Genomic DNA, 9,986 nt, shown 5'->3' with positions numbered 1-9,986 from the left:
CCCCCTTTGCTCTCCCATGCACCTCGAATTTCTCGTCATCATCACTAGTATATTTCTAGAAAAAACCCTAGACTTCCACACCCACTCCTCTGACACTATCAAATCCATCCACGACAAGATTTAGGTCATTACTGGAATTTCGGTTATAGAGGGAGGCTTTTCTATGGTGGGAAGAGTTGCATTGGGGACAGACTTTAGCTTAATGTAAAGTGCAGAACTTTGCGAAACTCTCTCTAATTGGCCATATGCACAACATAAAACTCCCAAAGGCCTACCAGCTTATCAACGAGATCGTTTCATGTATTTTCATTATGTGCAAGGAAATTCATCCGTTCAATGTTCCCATTCTGGAGAGTTAATGCTCAAGGTTGCTGACTTTCAGTGCATTCTTGGCCTCTATAGCTGTAGTCATGCTTTGTACGTGCCTTATAGAGTAAATCATCTTTTAGCTGAAGAGGCCATAAAACATTTCCTCAAATTGAATAAGACTATTCTACCTAAGCATATGTATCATCAGTATGTACTTATAATTTTTGAATTCTGCAGACAGTTGAAGAGAGCAGCTAGAACTGATGATCCATTGAATGGTTTATGCCGAAGTAGTTTAGAGGCAATGATGGAGTATATGAGGTTGGAAACAAGGCTGAAATTGAGATTAAAGATATAATCCTATTTCTCGAGGAGTTGGCAGCTAAACTCTCTGTTGATTTGCTCTTAAGTGTGGAGCCAAAGCATTTTTTCGGGCCATCATTGGTTGATATAAGTGATTTTTCTTTGTTTGTAGCGCCACTGATGAAGGAGATTAGGGGATGTGATCCGATTGGTTTTCCATTGACTGACATATCAAATGTTTATAGATATGAAGCTAGAAAGTTGCATGAACTTTTTGATGATTTATTAGGTATATTGGAGTGGTGTTTGGGGGACCTCGTGGACTATATTACCGGTGATAAGGATTCCATTGGTGTTGGATGTTGTCATTAACTTGAACTTATGAAGGAACTTATAGTATCTCAATACTTTACAATGATTGTGAAGGTTTATTTTGGGAAGCCATGAAGAGTACAAAGAGAGCTTCCTGTAAACTTGTTGTCAAGTGTGCAAAGAGGAGTGATGACCATAGTTGGATTTTTTAGTGTAAGAAAGTGACCAACTTTGAGGCAAGGAGACATTTAGCAATAATGATGCTTCCCAAGATGAAGGCTAACTATGAGGAACAACATGAGATGCTTATTGACTGCTCACGTTTGTTGGCAGAATTATTTGAGTATGTGAAACATGCTGACATTGATTCCTTACATGTTGGTTTATTTATAGAGTTCAAGAACGAGGAAGCCACCGGCCCTGATGTTATACAAGAGTGGTTTTTCTTGGTATGCCAAGCAATCTTCAACCCTCAAAATTCCCTCTTTATAGCTTGCTCAAACGATTGCTTAAGGTGCTATCCAAATCCTGCATCTAAAGTGGAACCAGTGCACCTCGAGTATTTTGGCTTCACTGGAAAAGTGACTGCCTTAGCTTTGATGCATAATATACAAGTGAGAATTGTATTTGATCATCTATTATTTTTGCAATTGGTTGGGTGTAGAATTGCCTTATAAGATATAAGGGATGATGATCCCTTGTTATATAGAAACTGCAAGCAAATCATAGAGATGGTATCTGAGGCTATCGATCATGATGCTTTACGTTTAACATTTGTTCATGAAGTTGAGGAGCTGGGAATAAGGAAGACTTTCGATCTCTGCATTGATGGGAAAAGTATTGTTATAAATAGTGAAAATAGGAGGCAATATGTGGATTCTCTTATACAACACCAGCTTGTGATACCTATTGCAAACTAGGTGGAGCATTTTGCTAAGAACATCCACAACAGGGCGGATATCCAGGCGGACAAGCACTAGGACATCCCAAAAACACCTCCTGCCACATCACTAGGACATCCCACTGCACTACCACATCACTAGGACATCTTACCGCACAATAGTGGATAAGCACTAGGACATCCTGATCGGGCTCGAATACTTGCATGATTTTATTGGGTTTATTACACTAACATGGCTAATAATGTGCAAAAAGAATGGCAAATTTTGAGTGTGCAGAAGCTAGAAAATGAAGAACCAGAGAGTGCAAGGATCAACCGGATCAACTCAGAAAATGAGCGAAAATAGCATGGAAAAGAGCCAAGTTGATCCGCTGAGTAGCTGAACTGATCCAGTGGAGTCATGCATCTGCAGTGCTAAATCATAGGCGAGAAATTGAGCAAAGCTTATTCTAGAAGGGGTAGAATTGTCAAAGAACAAAATGGCTTGCCCTAGGGATTTGGGCCCAATATGTGCTCTATAAATATTGCAAGAATGCATAGACTCATCATCGCGAAATCACTCACCATCTTTAGTCATTCAAACTGGTCTAGTTATGGAGTAGAAGTATCCAGCTGCTGAGGAGTCGCCGTGCCACCTTCGAGTTCTCATCTCTTCTTCCTCATCTCGGGAGACGAGACCGGATCCGCATAGAAGTCATCCTAGCCCAGCCTTTGTGTAGTTTTCGAGGGTTTAAATAATTTATATTTCATTGTTATTCATCGCTTTCTTAGTTTGGTAGTTTAAACATGTTTTCCTTCTAGTTGCTACTTAGTTTCTTTCTTATTTAATTTGCGCTAGAATTCTGTTTCCTTTGTTTTCACCGGAGATCTTTAAATGAAATGGAGTTTTTGGTTCAAGCTTTGTTAGATCTAGTGTTTTCAGTGTTGATCGCTTTTATTCACTTTGGATCTGCTCTTTTACTACTTTCCCGTAGGTAGATCTGCATTTTCGTTTACCAGCATGCATGAAGTTAGTTTCCTTAGCTTAGATCTGCTTCCGTTTATGTACAATTCTCATGGATCTATGTTATTCTGCTCTGTTTCATTTTTTTTATGCTTGTGCTCTGTTTTAGATTTGTGCTTTTGTTTACCGTCTAGTTGCTTGGAGTAAACGTAGAAGGAAGTTAGTTAAAATCACCGTCTCTGTCACCTTTTCGTCATTGTCAGCTTTTTCGAGTCGTGCGCGTGGATGTGTCAGTGGTCCTGCGTACTTTTTATTCCTTTCTTCTTTTAGCTTAGTTGATCCAGTCGAGTCCTTAGTTTAGAAAATGTTTTCATTCAGTTGATCAGTTCATCCTAGTTTAGTCTTAACCCCAAAATTAAAGCGTGGCCGCAGCCGACCCCTTCCAAATGTCTCATTCTTAACTCCATCTGCATCCATTTCTGAGGGATTCGACCATTACTTCTCTTTACTAGGTTACTTAACATTGTGGGTTAAGGTCTTGAATGCTCTTTTTGTCTCTCGTTCACAGCCAGTGACCAGTGGTAGTTATCCGACTTGAACAGGTTGTCGTTCAGCTTGATCAGGTTGTTTGCTCTGCGTGTTTAAAATTTATTTGTAAATCGTGATTGTGCAAGAAGAGCAGTTTTCACATCCCAACAAACAAATTCACAAATACGGAATTGAAATTTCAATTATTACAGATGGAGAAAGTGCAATCATAATTTCATTAAATAAAAAAGAAATTAAAAAAAGTATAATTCAACAAAAAAAATACAACGATTTCCACAAAGTACATTATAAATATCAATGCACACTCCTCCATGCTCATAACTCTTCAATTATATCCTGCTGGAGTCGAATATGGGCTTTTTGTTGGCGCATGCCGGCAAATGCACGGACCCGATCGGCGTCCCCATGTGGTATCCCCATTCGTACATTGGCGGTGGCCACGCCGTGGCTTGGATCGGCGACATCTGCATCTTCATTGGCCCAATCAGTCAGTTCTGGACCTTCTTGTTCGATGATCATATTGTGCATGATAATACACATATACATGACATCAGCAATGCAGTCGTCATACCACAAATGTGTTGGACCCTTTGCCGCAGCCCATCAAGCCTGGAGCACACCAAATGCCCGCTCCACATCCTGGCGCACCGCCTCCTGACGTTGCACAAAGTAGATCTTCTTTGGATCTATTGAGCATCTGATCGTCTTCACAAAGACGGGCCACCTAGGGTATATCTCATCCGCCAAATAGTAGCTATATCGTGCAGGTTGACGTTGGCGACGAAACTGATGGCCGGACCAACGCCCATGCACTGCTCGTTGAAAAGGGTCGACGACTGGAGGACGTTGATGTTGTTGTTCGACCTAGCTACCCCAAAATACGCATGCCAAATCCGTAGCCGTTAGTTAGCTACGGCTTCGAGGATCATCGTGGGATTCTTGCCTTTGAAGCCGGTCGTGTACATCCCTTTTCAGGCGGTGGGACAGTTCTTCCACTCCCAATGCATACAATTACGCTTCCAAACATCCTGGGAAACCCGTGCATCGATCCGTACATAACCATTAGATCCTGGCAGTCTTCGGGGGTAGGCTTCTGAAGATACCTCTCCCCGAATATCGCAATGACGCCCTGTCAAAAATACTAGACATTCGCGGGCAGTCGTGTCACCGATGTGGAGCATCCAACCTGAACCGGAAATACTTGTACTGACGCTCTAAAGCGTTCACGATACGTATAAATAAAACCCTGTTCATCCTAAAATGCCGCCTGAAAAAGTTATCCCTAAACCGCGGCGGCTCAACCAAATAGTCATCAAACAACCGTTGGTGTGCACCGACGTGGTCCTGGGGTACTACAACTCGATGCTGGATGGGACGAGGTACCGCCGGTTGCTGCTACTGCAAGGCCGCTTGAATCAAGCGATTTATCTCAGCGGACGTATAGGCCCACAACTCTTCGTTAACTCGCCGGTGTACGTCACCTGCACCACTACCACTACCACCTGCACCACTACCACTACCACTTGCCATTTCGGGATGTAGAGAGAAATAAAGAGAGAAAGAATAGAAACACGTTAATACAATTGGTGCAAATGAAAATGAAGTGTAACGAGTTGTATATATAGAGTTTTGAGATAAAAAAAATCAAAAAAAGGTCTCATCCGTCCGCTCATCCATCGGGAACCCATAATAGCAGGTGGATGAGAGGATGGACGACCACCTTATCTGACGGACGACCTCTCGTCCATTTGGCTCGTCCGTCGAGTGCTCGCTGATTGCAATAGTAGACGAGCACGACGGACGAGCGGCTCGCCGATCGCTCATCCGCACGCTCGTCCACTATTGTGGATGCTCTAATGGTTTTGTTGACATTATGGGTTGCCATCGTCTCCAAAAATCCTTCTTCAAATGCTTAGGACCAGATGATTTGGACTAGATGCTACGTTGTAGTGAAAGTGCAACTAGAAAAGGATCTCATTATCCTGAACCGATCTTACCTGGGATCACAAATATCAAGCCTGTCTATGAAGATTGTCACGACCGCATTTTGCTAAGGATAGCGAAATCGGGTAAACCGCGACTAATAAGAGGGATTAAAGAAGCGGGGAAAGAAAAAGGGCTAGAACTTGAGAATTTGCACAAAGGCCAAGTCAATTTATATCAAAGAAGCCAAGTATTTCATTACATGGTCTTGAAAACAGAATGAACATCTCCTCAAATGAATCGGAGTTGATGGTGAGATTCTACAATTCTCACTTCACAAAAGAGCAGCGGAATAAGTCCTTACTAAACGGCTTCGTGTATGAAGACACGAATCGTAGAGATCAACTTGATAACATCGACTCCGATCATCACTCCATCCTTTTGACGTTCAACCTGCACATTTATAAATACATGCAAGGCTGAGTACAAGAGTACTCAGTGGACATGTGCCGAAAACAAAACATACAATATATAGTTGTCAAGCCATCACAGTAACACACGGGGGTTTTTCTTAAAAGGCCCGAGCTTACTAAGTTCTTTTGGGAGCTAAAAGTTCGACTACAGACTAGGTTCTGTCATAAATCCTAACTTATCATTCATCATTCAGCATTCATCATTCATCATTCATCATTCATCATTCATCATTCATCATTCATCATTCATGAATCCATTCCATCTATAAATCCATTCCATTCGTGAATCCATTCCGTTCATAAATCCATTCCATTCGTGAATCCATTTCCATCTATAAATCCATTCATTCGTGAATCCATTCCGTTCATAAATCCATTCCATTCGTGAATCCATTCCATCTATAAATCCATTCCATTCGTGAATCCATTCCATCCGTAAATCCATTCCGTTCATAAATCCATTCCATTCCGTGACATTCAATCTCATTCATCAAAACAAAACATTTATGGCATGACAACAATTTCGAAAAGAAGCATAGCTCCATTTTGAGATAAGATGATTTTTCATAATTTCGCAAGTATTTGATTTATATCCACACTAGTGTGCTGGATAAAGAAAGCCCACCTGGTATGCTTATTCTTCAATTCAATTATTCGCCTTGACCTCACTTGCCCTTTGAGCATTTTATCCTTTGAAAATAAATAGCGTGACACGCTAATTAGTACTTGAACTATTTCTCCTTAGAAAGAATGCATGTACCCTATGGCATAGCAGCTATATCCTTAGTCTTGTCTCATAAGATCTCTAGTCCTTTCTCGGCTTCACTAAGTCGTAGGATTTATTTGTCCACTTTAACTAAATTCGGAGAAGTTCAATATCTTTAAAAATAATTACTTGAGCATTTAATATGGATTCTTGGAAAATCCTTTCTTAAATCTTTTCTTTGAATTTTCTTAAGACCGCCCATGGCGTCGCGGGGCGACGCCGGTCGGCTTTCGCGTCTCCCACTCTACTACTTTATTTTCCCGGAATCTAAATAAATTATTTGGAAATTTATTCCTCGACCTTCTGGCTCCAATTCAATATTTTCCATCTTCGAAAACTTAGTGAATTATTCGGAAATTAATTAATTGAGCTTTGACTAAAGTCCTTAAATTAGTTCCAACTTCTCGTAAATAATTCTCGGCTCAACTATTTAGACATGTAATTGGTGTATTTCTCTCCACAAATAATCGGCCCTCTTAATTAATAAATCTCTGAGCCCAACTAATTAAATTAGGCAGCCCATTCCTTGTTATTTAAGTGGCCCAGAACCATAGCCCACTCCTTAAATAAAATAATACTTGGGTCCAACTCTTAATTAAAAACAGACACTCCTTTCATTAATTACTAGGGCCCAACATTAAAACCTCTAGGCCCAAATCTAATTAATTTAATTGAAGGCCTAAATTATACTCCTTCTCCATACGTGACTTTTCCTCCCCAATTCATTCTTCCACTTTTCTCAATTAGGGATTTAAGGATTTAGAAGCAGCAGCTCTTTCTCCTTCTCCCTCGAGTCACCGCCGGTCACCACTAGACTGATTAAACCCGTCACTCTCCTATGCCTCCATCGAGTTTTCTCCTTCAAGCTCTCTCTTCGTCGATTTCTCTATTCGGTGAAGTCCCGGTTAGGGAGAAGGCGTCGCCTTTCCCCTCCGCCGTCTCCGGCGAATCAACGCCCGCCGTGACCCTTTCTCCTCCGCGAATTCAATGGTGGAGAGGAGGCGTCGCCTCTCTCCCACGGCGTTGCCCTTGGTGAGCGGTCGTCCCCGGTGGCCGCCTCGCGCTGTTGCTCTAGCGGCGAAGTCACCAATCAAGGGAAAAGGCGTCGCCTTTCTCCCACGTCTCCTTCTCCGTCGAGCGCGGAAGCTCCGAGGTCCGCCGTCGCCGGCTCTCCGTTGCTGCTGCCAGCGCCCTGCATAGCTCTCTGCGTCGACTCCCTCTCGGCCTAAAGCTAAGTTCTTTATCCTATTACTTGTTTTGTTCGTGGTTCTTTAATCGGCAGTAGCTATGTGATTTGGGAATCTTGATGTTGGGATTTCATAGTAAGAGCTACTGCAGTGTCTACGTTTCTTGTGAAAAGTTGAGTTCTTAGTTCAGGCAGCCTTGATTTCTATGTGAAACTTGATTGTCGAGCGTTATTTGGATATTGGTGCTATTTCTATGTTTCTCCTATGATTCTAAGCTTGACTACTCATTGAGGCTGCTCTAAATGATGCGAAATGGTTGTTGGGTGTTGAGGTAATTACCTCACTCGGTGGATCCTCTCGGTTCGCGGCTGTCCTTCCCCCTCCCTGCTTTGCCGCTATCTCTCCTCGCCTTCTTGCTCCTCCCGTTTCCTTGCTGCACTCCTTGATTTTGAGTGAATTTGTGGTGTCTAAAGAAGTGGGGAGGGGAAGGGAGATGGGGCTGCTTATATAGTTCTCTATTTTGGCTGTTTGCGCTGAAACTTGGGGACAAAGACTCTCATTTTTGGCTGCCAGCTTGCTCCCTTTCGAACATGATGTTTATGCTTGCTATGCTATTTTGGTGTAAGTTGGGGCTGCCTCTCTCGGCTGCTATCTCAGCCTCGGTTGATGAGGAAAGAGAATCTGATGTTGCTTCTAAAAGGCCTTAGGGATGAGCTCACTCCTTGCTCATTCTTGTCTTTTTCCTTTCTTGGAAGATTGATGATGCATTGTATAGATTGTCATACTTAGTAATTGAAGAAGTCTCCAATCTTGAGTCTTTGTGAAGCATATTTCTAATATCCTTTTCGGTGCTAATTTGTAGGTATATGGGTTGTCATCCTTGGAGCTTGTGGAGGCCGAAAATCGAGAAGGATGGGAATGAGGGAAACACTTAGATTTAGTTGCTCTATTTGGCTACTATCCGAATATTGTAGTTTGGCATCTTTGAAATGCTAAGTTGTAGCTTCCACTTTTGTATTTTCCACATGTAACTATTATGTAGCAAAATCTCACACCTCTCAATAAGATTGTGTAGTCCTTTTCCATTGTGTAGCCCTTTACCATTAATCTCTTCAACATATGTAAATCTTCTTCATAAAGTATTGTGCTAATTTATTCTCTTTTTCTTCTTCCAATAATTGTAGTTTACAAACTTAAATTTCCTCGTTCTTTAATTCCAATCGTCTTTTCGTCCAAATTTTTTTTATACTCTAAAACTAGTGCACGAAAACCCGGGGTGTTACAAAGATCGTATCTAATTTGGGAAACACATACAAAGTATGATGGCTTTAAGGAAACAGATGATCAGATATCCTGGTTTCGGAAGATTGTCGGACATATGACAACGGAGCAAAAAACTATTCTACTCTTCTTTTGGACCTCGATTAAATACTTACCGGTTGAAGGTTTAAATGGTTTAGCTTCTCAGCTTTACATCTACAAGACTTCTGAATCCTGTGGACAACTTCCTTTGTCTCATATGTGCTTTTACCGGTTGAGTTTCCCTACATACCCTACCATTGATGTGAAGCACGATCGTCTAAGTCTTATCAAGTGAAAATATGTGGATTTAGGTAGTTGTGTAGAAAATAAATTTTCTAATAGTTTTGTCGTACATAATAGATAAAAAACGGTTAAGTTTTCCATGAATATGGCTAGACTCATTTACTTTGTTTAACATAATATGAAAATATAAGATTTTGTGTAGATTTTATAACTTTTTTTTGGAGTTTATATAAATCTTTTCTTAATAAAATACTAAGAAAGCAAACAAGTATAAATATGACAAGAATGTTGGTAATTTTGTAAATAAAACTGAGGACATTAGTGCTTGTAATTACTTGTGATTATGGAGATATATGGATTTGCTCGGATGGTGACATGGTTTCAAGTACAAATGCGCTTGGAATAATTTGAAACCTTCGAGAAGGTTCATTCCACGTGGATAAAAGTATTGTTGCCCAGAACAACTTTTAACATTTGAGAAAAACGACCATGCTCGGACAAACACAAGAGAGTTGATAATTCATGAAAACGATAAATGCTTTACTTTGTCTTTTAGATATACTTCCTCTGTACCATAGAAATAGGTTAATTGGGGATGACACGAGAATTAATGCGTATTAATAAGAGAAAAGTAGAAAAAGTGGTTGAAATAATGCAGTGGATGGTGCGGTCTATAAATGATTAAGTAAAAAAGAAGAAGAAAAGGTTTCTATAAATGAATATGAACAATTTTATGGGACGACGAAAAAAGAAATTCAGCATATTTCTATAGAAC

General features: G+C 40.8%; 1 pseudogene; it reads left to right on the top strand.

Moving 5' to 3' along the window:
* The first annotated feature begins 358 nt into the window (after nucleotides 1-358).
* LOC125189911 lies at nucleotides 359-9,263 on the top strand (annotated as a pseudogene).
* Nucleotides 9,264-9,986: the final 723 nt, after the last annotated feature.

The sequence above is a fragment of the Salvia hispanica genome, chromosome 5 (assembly GCF_023119035.1).
Source record: "Salvia hispanica cultivar TCC Black 2014 chromosome 5, UniMelb_Shisp_WGS_1.0, whole genome shotgun sequence".
In the NCBI taxonomy this organism is placed as follows: domain Eukaryota; kingdom Viridiplantae; phylum Streptophyta; class Magnoliopsida; order Lamiales; family Lamiaceae; genus Salvia; species Salvia hispanica.
Note: the sequence above shows the minus strand (reverse complement) of the source record. Positions and strands in the feature narration are given on the sequence as shown.